Below are 14,221 nucleotides of genomic sequence, written 5' to 3'. Positions count from 1 at the left end.
GATGTTACCCAAAGTGATTTTTCTAGGTATTTCCAATATCAACTAGTGAAACAGGAGTTATTGTCTCCCTCTTAAAGATAAAAATACTGAGATGCAGATGACCTGTCTTAGATCACAAGATCTGCCTTGGGGCAGAATTTTAAAGCAGGGCTTTAAATTTTCTACTAAGCCAAAATGATTAATTTTGTCTTTTTGTTTTTTTCACTGAAAGACATATAGTCCACCATCTTAAATTTCATTAATAGCTTTAGAGTCCCATCTATTTATTAGTCAAGTATAGTTGTAAAAATAATTTTATCTTTTGTAAATAAAATTAATACATAAAATACACAATAATTAACTATATATAGAAACTATATAGTTTCTTGGAGCCTCAGTTACCTTTGAAAGGATTTTGACAACATAAAAAAATTAAAATAATTTTATTAAAAAACCTCCAAATTTGGGCATATTATCACCTTGATTTTTAATGTGTTCTATAACTTAATTGAATTATTTCAGTAAAAATAAAAATTGGAAGTAAAACACATATTGGAACTTAATCTATCGCAACATATTTATTAGCAAAACTACTAAGCACTGGTTGGTAATCGGGCATGAAGCACTAATATGCAGTGCTACTCTGTGATATTCCTGAAAGGTGTATGATCAGCTTGAGTTATGTTGTCATTCTAAGAAGGTTTTTATTCATATAAAAAATGGCAAATCTATCCCAATCTCTTGCCCCTTTCTCTACTAAACCTCCACACTTTCTACAATCACAATACAATTGATTGATTTAGTATAATTAGGCTCATAGAAAACCAATTCATTTAAAAACCATGAAGCCATGAGAAATGCTAAGAAATAATCAGACTTGACTCACTCTCAATTCATTTGATTTGTGAAGAAAGAGCTCCTTAAAGGTAAACAATAAATATTAGTTAGCTTTGGTTCAAGTAGGACATTCGATACCCAGAGAAAAATAAGCAGGAAAGTGAATAAAGCAGTAGTCACATTTCTGAAGAATGAAGTCTGTGGATTGCAAGTGACAGGTTCAATTACTGGTCCATGGGCCACTGACACATCTGCCTTAAACTCTGAGGAATGGGCAGTGGAAAAAGGATGAATAACTCTCAAGATTTAGAGAAAATATGTAACCACTCAGGCAGAAAATTAGCAATTACATTTCGTGCCATCAGTAATAACTATTTCAACAAAGATCTTAGGTTAACGTCAGACTATGTGACAGTATATCAACTATTACACCTGTGTTCAATCAGCAACCACATCCCTCAATGCTATACTGAGCTGTTTAGTTCAAATGTGGCTTGTTCAGTGAAAAGCAAGATGGCTGACATCTGTTACAGAAGTATTCAAAGGCAATTTATTTCACAGTTTTGATGCTGACTGTTGTAAAAAGAAAAATTTTATAAAATTTGGACAGTTGCAATTTGTTCAGGTGTTCTTTTGACTTTTTAATAATAAAATTATAACGTTATTAAAGATAAAATAGAAAACTATATAAGTAGGTCAGTAAGAATTTTTCAGAGAAGAATTTTTCAGATTTAAAGTTACATAAAATGTCAAATGTAATAAAACTATAAATTCATAATATTATTTTTATGTTTCAGAGTAAAGGCATAAAGCTTAAAAATAGAAACAGAAGCATCTGATTCTATAATGAATTATCTTCTCTATATTTTTAATTTAAATCTGATTTGATGTTTTAGATCTAGCCAATAAGGTTTTATATTTTAAATATTTAGTTAAAAATAACATGAGAATTATAATTGATTTCTTACCAATAAATAAATACAACTAATTTAGCCAGGAGCCCTATCATCTTAAAAATTTACAATCAGACATGTGCAATGGATAAAAATAACACAAAGCTCCTGAACACTTGAGCAAATGGCTAATTATGAGATTATAATATAACAATATCTATAAAAGTAATTCTAGGTGGAGTTAACAAGTGGCTATATTTAGTCTCAAAAATGTATTGGAAAATAGCCTTTTCAGATATAACAAGAGAGAGATAAGATCTTACTTTTTATCATTAAGCTTCATGAGCCGGATACAATATATTGTCATTCTGGAAGTCACACTAGTTATAATTTTATAAAAATTATTTGTGTGACAAAAAGCAAGTAAATTGAATTTCTTCAAATTAAATCATTAGATGATTTTTATTTTGCTCTGACATCAAATTTATATTAGTGATGTTTCAGACCTAAGATAAATTTTTTAACATATAGAATAAGCTATTCAGATATGATATGTACTAATTTATAAATAATTAGTATAGCTGGTATTAGTTCAATGACATATGCATAATATGTCTATATGTATAGTCATATATGTATGAATTTTATATATATTTATAGGTTATATAGAATATATAATGTTTTACATAATATGTATTTTATGTATATATTTAATAATCAAAATATAATTGTTGGTTTACCTTTTTACATTGTGTGGGATGAGATCAGATTATTGTGAAAGAGTTGATTCTTCTAAAAGACCCTTCAATATTACCCTTGAAACCAGATAATCACCTTTTTGCTCATGTATGACTCTGTCTTGAATAATGGGACAAATACCTACACAGACACACACACACACACACACACAAATGATGATGAATGTGACAGTGATAGATAAAATAAAGCACTATGTAAAGCACATTATCCTATTCAATTTACATAATGAAGTATAAGTGCATATTTAGAAGTTATGTTGCCTTGCAAATTAGACATTTTCCTGAAAACTTGTTTGAAACAAACAATGGTAAATCACAGATATTTTACATTGTCTAAAGAATCACTTTAGACAATGTAAAAAACACTTTTCAAAAGTGAAGGCTACTTTTATTTCCTCCAGAGTTAGTCTGGTAAATTCCAAATATATGTATTTATATTTACGTTCATATTCTTTTTTTTTTTTTTTTTTTTTAGACGGAGTTTCACTGTTGTTACCCAGACTGGAGTGCAATGGCACGATCTCAGCTTACCGCAGCCTCCGCCTTCTGGGTTCGAGCAATTCTCCTGCCTCAGCCTCCCGAGTAGCTGGGACTACAGGCACTCACCACCATGCCCAGCTAATTTTTTGTATTTTTTTTAGTAGAGACGGGGGTTTCACCTTGTTGACCAGGATGGTCTCGATCTCTTGACCTCATGATCCACTCGCCTCAGCCTCCCAAAGTGCTGGGATTACAGGCGTGAGCCACCGTACCCGGCCTATGTTCATATTCTTAAAGCACGTACAACTAAACTTACTTTATAAATACAGATCCCTCCTGTATTAGGGTTCTCTAGAGGGATAGAACTAATAGGATAGATGTATATATAAAGGGGTGTTTGTTAAAAAGTACTGACTTACGTGATCACAAGGTGACGTCCCACAGTAGACCATCTTCAAGATGAGGAGTAAGGAAGTCAGTCCCAGTTCCAAATTTTCAAAAATAGGGAAGCCGACAGTGCAGCCTTCAGTCTGTGGCAGAATGCCCAAGAATCTCAAAGGTGAAGAACTTGGAGTTCTATGTTCCAGGTCAGGAAGCATCTAGCACAGGAGAAAGATGGAGGCCAGAATACTCAGTCAGTCCCACATGCTTCTGCCAGCTTTTTATTCTTGCCTCTGTGGCAGCTGATTAGGTTGTGCCCACCAAGATTAAGGGCGGGTCTGCCTTTCTTAGTCCACTGACTCAAATGATATCTCCTTTGGCAACACCCTCACAGATAGACCCAGGAAAAATATTTTTCATCCTTCATTCCAATCAAGTTGACACTCAATATTAACCATCTCACCTTCCCCTCATTGAGAGGATACATCAGCACTCTTTTTATTAAGTATTTTTTCTCTAGGTAAAGAAGAGGAGAAAATAATAATAATGATAAGTTATTATTATTATTTCTTTTTCTTAAATTCAAGGCTTTATAACAGCAAAGTCTTCTTGTGAACTCAAAATCACCATATCCAGTACTTGTCACCTGTGACACAACCTCTGTAATATTGTAAATTGTTCAAACTTTATTCTCAAAACTTTCTCATTTCCCTTTTAGTTTTTTCTCCTTCCTACTCTTGATTTCCAAAGTATTTCTGTCTCATCTTAATCCTATCAATGTTCAATTTCAAATGACTATAATGTTGGAATGGTTTGAGTGACTTCTTCTCATTAAGGTATAAATGATTGATTGATTCTTGTTCTGTCTTTTCCGGGGCATTTACATTTTAATAGGGAATAATTCTTTCATTCATGGGGAATAAGTTCTACAAGAGTGTCATTTCAAACTAGAGTAATAGGACAATGTGAAGGGAGCTTGGAATTGGAAAACCTTTCTTGTTCATTTTTCGCAAGGTTATATCCCATTGCTCATTACTTTTCAAGAGTTGAAAATTTTACCCTATACCTTATATTCTAGTGTCTCCAAAGTTAGACTTACTCTTCACAAACCTAAATTTATTTTCTGGAAATAATTTAAACACAGTTGCAATCAAATTAACTCTCTCATATCACTAAGGTAACCTTGAATGTATAGCTGTCATAATATGGAAAGTATCTGAGGTTGGTGAAATCAAAAGCCAAAATAAAGCAAGCAAAAAATAGCATCAAACACAAATACATAAAGCCACAGAAAGTGCAGTGAGACAACCTAATCAGCCATCCTAGCAGTAATATTTATGTACCTCCTAGCACTGTAGTAAATATTGTTTTATGCACATACACTTTTCCTTCGGCTCCAAGGAGAGATGAGATTTCTACGTACCCTTTTGCTGTACAACCCCAGTAAATAAAATGTACAGTACTCTTAAAACTATCCCAGAGAGACATGAAGATCACATCACAGGCATTCTTATTCTTTAAAACAATTTTTATGAATAATAAATCATACATAATTCTAGAGACAGGGCATACACATAAAGCTTGTGAACAACTTGTTTGTCTCTCTATCACAAAGGGCTGAATTTTAAATTCCATTATCTCACGTATCACTACACCTTTACAATTTCATTTTCTATAAAAACCACAGCAGCCCCAAAGTAATTTTTAAAATTAAACAAGATAATATATGCTAGCTGAGTCTATGTATATTATCAGATTGATTTGAAATAGAACATTTTAGAGTTCCACATAAAACTCCTAATATCTGAGGGAACTCTTAAAAATTTCATGCAGTTTCACAAAGTTCAAAGAAGCTTTGGTCATAAACTAACACTAATTAAGGTTATTCTTCATGAAACTCATGGGGCAGTGAAAAACCAAATTCATATCACAAAATTCCGTATAATATAAACTAATAAACATTAATAAATATTTTGTCTAGAATATAGATTCATATATGTATGAGTATTTTATTTACTGGTACCATTGGTAAAAAGTATTAATTTTTATACAGAACGGAGATTTGTATTTGACATAATCTTTTTGTAAAAATTTGTTATTAATATTTAGACTCTAAACATAATTTCAATTGCTGTGCTGACTAGTGTGCAATAAAAATATCTATAAAAGTAATAAAACTATAAATCTAGTGCTTAGATTATAAACAGAGATTTTTCATTCTTTCAAGTTTCCTTTATGGATTTGGAATTATTTACCCATTTATAAAGGATGCCAAATATCTGCAAATTCACTATGTCATGTTATATAGGTTTCCTAGTGAATTCTGAAGTTGCATTTACTTCTTCAAGAAAGTTCGGATGTCTTCTTGGCTATTGCTTTAAAACAGAATGCAAAATGCTACATAAGAATCAAAATTACATTCTTAAATATTTTTGTTTTTGATAATATCCTTGAATAATGGTAATATTACTTTATGAAGAGAATCATAATTTTTAATTTAGATGTTTGAGTCTTTATATTTAAAATAGACAGACTCCCTTACAACTTTTGGAGAGTAATTTATTTAATTTCAGGGAAAAACAGAAACATTAAAATACTTTCGGTTATTTCTCTGTGCCTTTCTCAATTTCTCGCGGAAATAAAGATCGTAATTTTCTGACCTAATGATAAAACAGAATTTTTGTAGTTTAAAGAAATATTACGGAAATTCTCTTCAGTATGCATGTCCATGTCAGAATAAGTGAGAAGGAGAGGGAATTAAAAATAATTATTTTCCCTTTTGCTGGAGGAAATTTTATTTAGAGAATATCAAAAAGAGATTCTTTCTTCTTTGCCTAATGCACAACATGTTTTCAGCAATGTATTCAATTCTAATTTTATTTGAATTAGAATGCCATTAATGAGAAAAATAGCTGAACTGCTAACTCAAAGAAACAGCTACATAGAGGTTAATCAAGGTATATCTGCCTCAATTCAGTTTAACAATTGACAAAAATAAGTATTATCTTCTGAATATTTAACATAATTATGCTTTTCAGAAAATTTAAAAGTCTGCTTTTTGAACAAAGCTTCATGTAAATGTAAGAAACAAGATTCATACTTAATATTCATCAAAGCTTTTATAATTGACTCCGGATGTTATTTTAGCAATAAGTTTTCAAATACATTTTTTTTTTTTTGCTGGAAAACTAAGTTTTTAAAAGCAATCATCTAATCTTATTTTTATCTAGAATAATTTGTTGTCAAATTTTTATTATGTTAAATGGGAAAATTAATATTATATAAGTAATGAAAAATATAAAATATAGATCAAACGTTGTTGATGTTTGCTTAAGGAAGTTTAGCTTTAATTAATGACCCATTTCCATTAAAAACATAACAGATTTTTTTTCACTTTAACATTACCGCTAAGGTAAAATCCTGAAATGAAAATGAATGCAAAAGGTAACTAGGATTTGAAGACTCAACAGAATAATTTTAAATTGTACCCATAATGATTGAAGTGAGCAGTTAATGTTTATTTTATTGAATCAATAATGTTTAAACTTATTTTGCTTTCTTTTTCCCTAGGCCTTATCTGAAATCTCAGAATAAAACTGATAACATTTCTTGCTTTCTCGCTCATTTTATTTTTTCACTTTTGAAATTGCAACAGGATTGTATTAAGCAATTTTCTAAATATAAAGGGCCTTACAAAGCATAAGATGATGGGTAGGCCTGAGCCTCTGTACTGAGATAGTCTTAATTCAATATTTAGGTTTCTTTTGGCTTTAAGGCAGTTACTTAAGGTTTTAAAACCTCTTTTTTCTCCTCAGCAGAATTGTGATCATAATAGTACCTACCACACAGGGAGAGCTCCAGGGAAGGTTCAGTGAATCAAATGTATATAGAATGATTAACAGTGGTCATGACTGTGGCATTTTATTATTGACAGGAGAAGAGAAGAGTAACCAAACATTTCTACCCATCTAGTTTCCTCTAACTTCTTTTTGGAGGTCTCCAGCATGGTATGAATTATTGTGTATGGCCTTACTATTCTAATGAGTTACAGGTAGCTCATTGCCTCCTCTAACAGGTCTGTCAGGCAACTTGAAGGCAGACGTTCTCTCAGAGAAGTCCTGAGGTCTCTGTGCTCAAACATTTCCTCACCAGCAAGGCCTTGTTTTTCTTTTCTTCTTTCCTCTAACCTCCTTCTCCTGTTTTACTTACCTTCATGTCACTTATTACTACCTACTGTATTTCATGTTTTCTTTCTCTTCTTGTTAGAATAGTTGATATATGAAAACAAAGACTTTTTCCTGTTGTTCACTCGTGCCCTAGATCGTATTCTATGAAGCAGGCAGGTACTCATTAAATATATGGTGAATTAATGAGTAAATGCAATTTTTAATAACTAACTAGCATTCTATAAGGGTATATTTGGCAGCCTTTGATGGCAAATTCTATGTCTTAGTTTGTTCTCACATGGCTATAAAGAATTTCCTGAGACTGGATAATTGATGAAAACAAGAAGTTTAATTAACTCACAGTTCCACTGGCTTAACAGAAAGCATGACTGTGAGGAACCTCACAATTACAGCAGAAGGTTAAGGGGAAGCAAGCACCTCCTGCCCATGGTGGCAGGAGAGAGAGAACAAAGGAGGAAGTGCCACACACTTTTAGATCGTCAGATCTCATGAGAACTCACTCAATATCATGGGAACAACAACAGAAAAATATGCTCTCATGATCCAACCACCTCTTACCGGGCCAATTTGACATGAGCTTTGGAAGGGGATACAAACTCATACCATATAGTTCCACCTGTGGCTGCTCTCGAAGATCAAGTCCTTCTCACCTTACAAAATACAATTATTCCTTCTCACCAGTCCCTCAGTCTTAACTTATTTCAGCATCAACTCAAAACCCACAGTCCGAAGTATCATCTGAGATGAAGGAATGTCCTTTCCACCAGTGAGCCTGTAAAATCAAAAACAAGTTTGTTTCTTCCAAGATATAATGGCAGTATAGTCATTGGGTAAAAGCTCCCATTTCAAATGGGAGAAATTGGACAAAACAAAGGGGCTACTGGCCCCATGCAAAACCAAAATTCAGCAGGGCAATCATTAAATCTTAAAGCTCCAAAACAATCTCCTTTGACTTCATGTCTCATATCCAGGGCACACAGATGCAAGCTCCTGAGACCTTGGACAGCTCCATCCTGGTAACTCTGCAGGCCACAGCCCCTTTGGCTGCTTTCACGGGCTGGCATTGAGTGCCTGCAGCCTTTTTCCGTGCATGGTGGAAGTGTTCAGCCGATCTACCACTCTATGGTCTGGCTGATGGTGGCCCTCTTGCCACAGCTCCACTAGGCAGTGCCCCAGTGGGAGCTCTGTGTATGGGCTCTAACCCTAAACTTCCCCTTTATACTACAGTAGTAGAGGTTCTCCATGAGGACTCTGCCCTGCAACAGACTTCTGCCTGAACGTCTAAGTGTTTCCATACATCTCTGAAATCTAGATGGAGTTTCACAAACCTTAATTCTTGACTTTTACACACTCCTAGGGCCAACACCACATGGAAGGCACCAAGGCTTGGAGCTTGTACCATTGGAAGCCATGGCCTGTGCTGTACCTAGGCGCCTTTTAGTCATAGCTGGAACTGGAGTGACTGGGACACAGGTTACCATGTCCCAAGGCTGCACAGAGCAGTGGGGCCCTGGCCTGGATCAGGAAACTATTTTTCTCTCCTATGCCTCCAGGGTTGTGATGGGAGGAGCTGCCACAAAGCTCTCTGAAATACCCTGGAAACATTTTCCCCATTGTCTTGGTGATTAACATTTGGCTCTTCTTACGCACATTTTTGCAGCATTAAATTTCTCCCCAAAAAATGTTTTTTTCTTTCTACCACGTGGTCAGGCTACACATTTGCCAAACTTTTATCGTCTGCTTTCCTTTTAAATATAAATTCTCTTTGTTTATGCAAATGAACGTAGGCTTTTAGAAGCAGCCATATCACCTCTTGAACACTTTAACGCTTAGACATTTCTACATGAGAGTTGAGTGGGACATAAATCTAACCCATATCACTCTACTTATTAAACAACCCTCCCTCAACACCCACCCATAAAAGAAACATTCTTAAAATAGGCAAAATATTTTAGCTGCTTAAAGTTCACCAATACAATATATTTATTTCCTGGGAAATAGGGTGTGGGAAAAGGAAATGGAGAAAGAGAAGGAAGAATAACAGGAAGAGAAGGAAGAATAATAGGTATGAGGAAGTGTATTACCAAGATGGTTAAAGCATCATGATAGGAGACTTTTATGGAGAATACAAACCCCATAAAAAAGGCAACACAAAGGGAGGACTGTTTGTCTATAGGCTTTCATTTCTTTTGGTTAAAGTTTGCTTCCAAAACATTAAATGTCCTTCTTTTCCTGCCTCTATATTATAAACTCTGCAGATTATAGAAGTTCAGTGACATCCAGAAAACTTTGTAGAAGAATGCCCTGGCACATGGAACTGAAAAAAGGCACTATTGGTTTAGGCTCACATGTGACCTAAAGGCCAGAAATTGTTATCACAGATGATTCCCATATCTGTAGCAAAGCCAGTATCTTGTTGCAATGACCAGGCTCCATGACCATGGTGAAGACATGTTCCAGTTTTTTCTAGCGCAACCCCAAATGGAAAGCTGGACAAGGGTCCAGACCTGGGTAATGAATGAATTAAATTCTGCACATGCTTTCAAACCTCCATGTATGCTAGAAAAGTGTTCTGGGATTTTAGCACCAACTTTTCCAGACTAGAGTTATGTAAGTCCCCAAAACTCTAAAAATGTGAATTCAAACACACTAAGGTTTTTAAAGTGCCTTGTTCTTTCTTTAAAAAGATTATAGAATAAAACAAAAAAATTCTATGATAAAAGTCTCATTTGTACTAGAAAATTTTTAAATGGACAGTTAATAATGACATTAATTGATAATAATGTTGTAATTTATAAACATTATTGATTATCCAGCTAACAATGTCAATTCCTCTGTTGCATTTAGGAAGAAATTATATTGAAGTACACAATGGACACATTTAATCAAACATGAGGTACCAGGTAGCATCAGGTATAGCTCTTCCCCATATAATAATGTAATAATACTCCCCTATACCTGAGAAGAACCAGTAAGGAGCTTGCAGGTATAACAAAGGCATAGAAGAAATATTCAGCTTTCTTCTAGATTTTATTCAATTATTTAAGATATTACCTTGAATCTTGAGTTTCTATGTCAGTTAATCTAAGAAGGGAAGAGAAATATTTTTATGTGTATATGATGTATGTTATTTAAAAATATCTTCCCTCTGTGTGAGGAGGAAAATCAACATTATATTAAAGAGAAGGGGTATTTGCTGTTGTGAACGGTGATTATTCTAATATCTATTACCAGCATAACTTGTTTTAGCACCAGCTGGATCTAGAAAATAGGTAGTTAATATCAATGACCAATCTAAAACTTGTATGGCACACCAATGTTTATTTAACATTCAAACTTTAGAGTTGAGCACATGCAACTAAGCCTAAACATAGATGTTTCAAAAGTAATTTGAGCAATAAATATCCTTCTAGAAGTGAGTAACCAAAATTTTAGATTTTATGTACCATAAAAGAGATGTCAGTCTTGACTAAGAGCAAGACATTAAAAAATATATATTTATGTATATATTTATATATATTATGAATATATATTTCTAGACATACAAATATATATTTTATAGTGTAAAATATATATTTCTAATATAAAATGTACATAAAAATACATTCACATGTGTATTCATTTATATATATATATATATATATATATATATATAGTTTGTAAGTGTATTTTTAAACATCTTGCTCTTAGCCAAGACTGACTTGTCTCTATCATGGTGCATAAAATCTACATTTTTTTTTTTTAGAAAAGAATACCCTATTGAAACAGTATCTCATTTAACAATGGAGCAAAATACAATTTGACTTGAACCTGTCCAACCTGCATCACTGCTAATGAAAGAATTTATACATACAGAACAGGTGGGGGCGAGGTGAGGACTGGGATGTTTGGGTCCCTCTCTGCCAATATGAAAGAAGAAGAAGAGGAAGAAGAGGAAAAAGAGGAAGAAGAAGGAGAAGAAGGAAGATGAGAAGGAGGAGGAGGAGGGGGGAGGAGGAGGAGGAGGAGGAGGTGGAGGAGAAGAAGAGGAAGAAGACGATGACAAAATGACTCATACAGCCAGATTTGTTCTTGTTTTGTAGCTGGAGTGGCAGCCCTAGCTCCTGCTACAGATGAAAAGATAGAATACTGGAGGATGGGCTCCCTAGCCATAGGCATGGTGAGTAAGGGTCTGCTCATCCTTGTAGAGCAATGTACATGAGGAAGTCCAGCCCTGACCCTCTTCCTTTACCCACAGGCCTACCTGAAAGCGACTTAGGTGGCATTCTTACATTCACACAATGGTCTCTCCTTCATATATATGTCTTTATATATATACATTCACACAAATACATATATATATATATTACATATATACTACACATATTTTATACATATATACTATATATTACATATATAAACACACATATATATTTTCTTGGACATTTCCAATTTCTTTGTATTCAGATTCCCTTTATATGGTAAAGATTTTCATAATGGAGAAAATTTGATAAATTCTCACTCTAGTAATGGCTGAATACATTTTGATTCAAAAAGATGCAAATAATCTGACCAAAAAAATGCCTTTTTCAAACATATTCAATTAATGAATTTTAGCATGTTCAAAGAATACTTTGGAAAAACTAAAAGATTAAGATACAGCCATTGTTTAGAGTTGGATAACAGCATGAACATTATTTTCTTGACCATTTATTTGGTTTTTGTTTCATTTCTTACAGTGAAGCTATTTGATGAAACCACAGTAATTTATAAATTGCTTATGCCAAAGTGAATCAAATAGAAATTCTCAACCAGCTATTTGAAGGCAAAAATATGTGCAGCTGTCTTCATGTCTGTTAAACTGCTGTGGAAGACTGCTTTGTAAATAAGCACACCAGCAGCCAAAGTTTCATTCATCAAGAGCACCATAATTCATTGTTTAGTTTCTGGTTTCCTCAGATAATCAAACTCATAAAATATTAAGTAATATTTAAAAGGATCATTTTGAGTCTACATTCAGTGCAATTGTATCAAATTCCTTAAAATGTTTATATTCTTTGATCAATAATTTACTCCTTTAGGAATCTTTCTTAGGATAAATTGGAAAAATATATATATTGAGTATCATCATAATTTTCCCATAGTGAAAAATAAAAATTAATACATTCATGCATGTTTGTGTGTGTATACATACATATATACATATAAAATCTGTAACATATAGGGAATTATATGTCTTCAATATATATGTCATTCAAATATATGTCTTTTATTATTTTGATTGCATAAGTAACATTTTATATAAATATTTAATAAATACATATAATGAATTATTTATTTTAGAAATATAAAAAATATTCATAAGATTGAAAGGCACAAAGATAATTTAAGTTTTAACAAAAAGTTTTACCAATAAAAAGCATTTTCTGTGTGATATTATACTATAGAAAACTATAACATATTAAATTTTATATTATTTCATTTGTGTTAATAATAAATTGGTATTTATCTGAAGAAAAAAACGGCAGAAAGTCCACCAGTATATGAGTGGCTGTCCATAGATGATAATGCATGTTGTAATGTTTTATTTTCTATTTTATAGTCCAGAAGTATCACATATTTTCTATAATTATATGTAGGTTTTATAATAAAACACTTTAATTTTCTCAGAGACTAAATGAAGGTCAGTTTGAATTAAAAAAATACGTGAAAGCACCTAAAGTTGTATTTGATATGCTTAATTCTCTTTAACTTAAAATTTACTTTTAATGTAATGTAAGATTTTACTTTTAATGTAATGTTGTAGTATACATAAAGTATCATGACGTAAATCTATTAAATAATAGCCAAAACTTAGGGTAAAAATATATATTATATTCAAATTCAGTAATTGAGAAATAATAAAATTAAAATACACTATATAATACATTCAGTTTATAAGTGTCTCTGACCTAAAAGACAAAAAGTATAAGTTGATTATTTTAGAAATATCTTGTAAAAATTCTCAATGAATAGCTTATAGTATAATTTTCATATATGATTAGTTTACCAAGTATAATTTGAGTGGTTTTTATGTTCCAGAAAGTTTTATTCAGATCTATGAATGCAAAAATATAATACACCATTCTTTTAACAATCATAGTTGAGTAAAATAAATCATATTGCAATCTGAGCTTCAAGAAGAGTAAGGAATTAGCCAAAACAGAGCATAAAAATGAAAAAAAAATTCTTGCCAGAATGGCTAGAGAACATGAGGAAAATGTCAATAAGAAATTTACAATATAAATTATTTTAAAATAATAAATAATTTTTTAATTTAAAGATTTTTAACAATACGTGAAAGTAGAAATGAGATTAGGGTCTGATGTCCTTATAGGGTATAAGAGAGTCCAACTGATGAAGGTTCTTTATAAGTTTACATCATTAGTATAGTAAATATTACATTATTTAAAGAAAACCGTTACTATAAGTAAATGCACGAGATGATCAACTACAAGTCTAAGTTACTAGACTATACATACCAGTTTCAATAAAGCAGTGTATACACTAATGTATACACTAGAAGAGGAGGAGGAGGAGGAGAAGGAGAAGGAAGAAGAAAAAAGAAGAAGAAGAAGAAGGAGGAGGAGGAGGAGGAGGAGGAGGAGGAGGAGGAGGAGGAGGAGGAGGAGAAAAAGAAGAAAAAGAAGAAGAAAATGACAAAATGATTCACACAGCCAGATTTGAT

At 32.6% G+C, this 14,221-nt stretch overlaps 1 long non-coding RNA gene across 1 annotated transcript in view; it reads right to left on the bottom strand.

The window, feature by feature from the left end:
• LOC118151440 (uncharacterized) overlaps window positions 1-14,221 on the bottom strand; it is a 287,479-nt gene that overhangs the window by 56,430 nt on the left and 216,828 nt on the right. The window contains exons 3-4 of the long non-coding RNA XR_013532564.1: window positions 8,166-8,287; window positions 3,367-3,546 (exon numbers count right to left, since the gene is read on the bottom strand). This is a non-coding gene — a long non-coding RNA (uncharacterized LOC118151440). The remainder of the gene's footprint in view (window positions 1-3,366; window positions 3,547-8,165; window positions 8,288-14,221) is intronic.

This window comes from Callithrix jacchus, chromosome 2 (assembly GCF_049354715.1).
Source record: "Callithrix jacchus isolate 240 chromosome 2, calJac240_pri, whole genome shotgun sequence".
NCBI lineage: Eukaryota > Metazoa > Chordata > Mammalia > Primates > Cebidae > Callithrix > Callithrix jacchus.
Note: the sequence above shows the minus strand (reverse complement) of the source record. Positions and strands in the feature narration are given on the sequence as shown.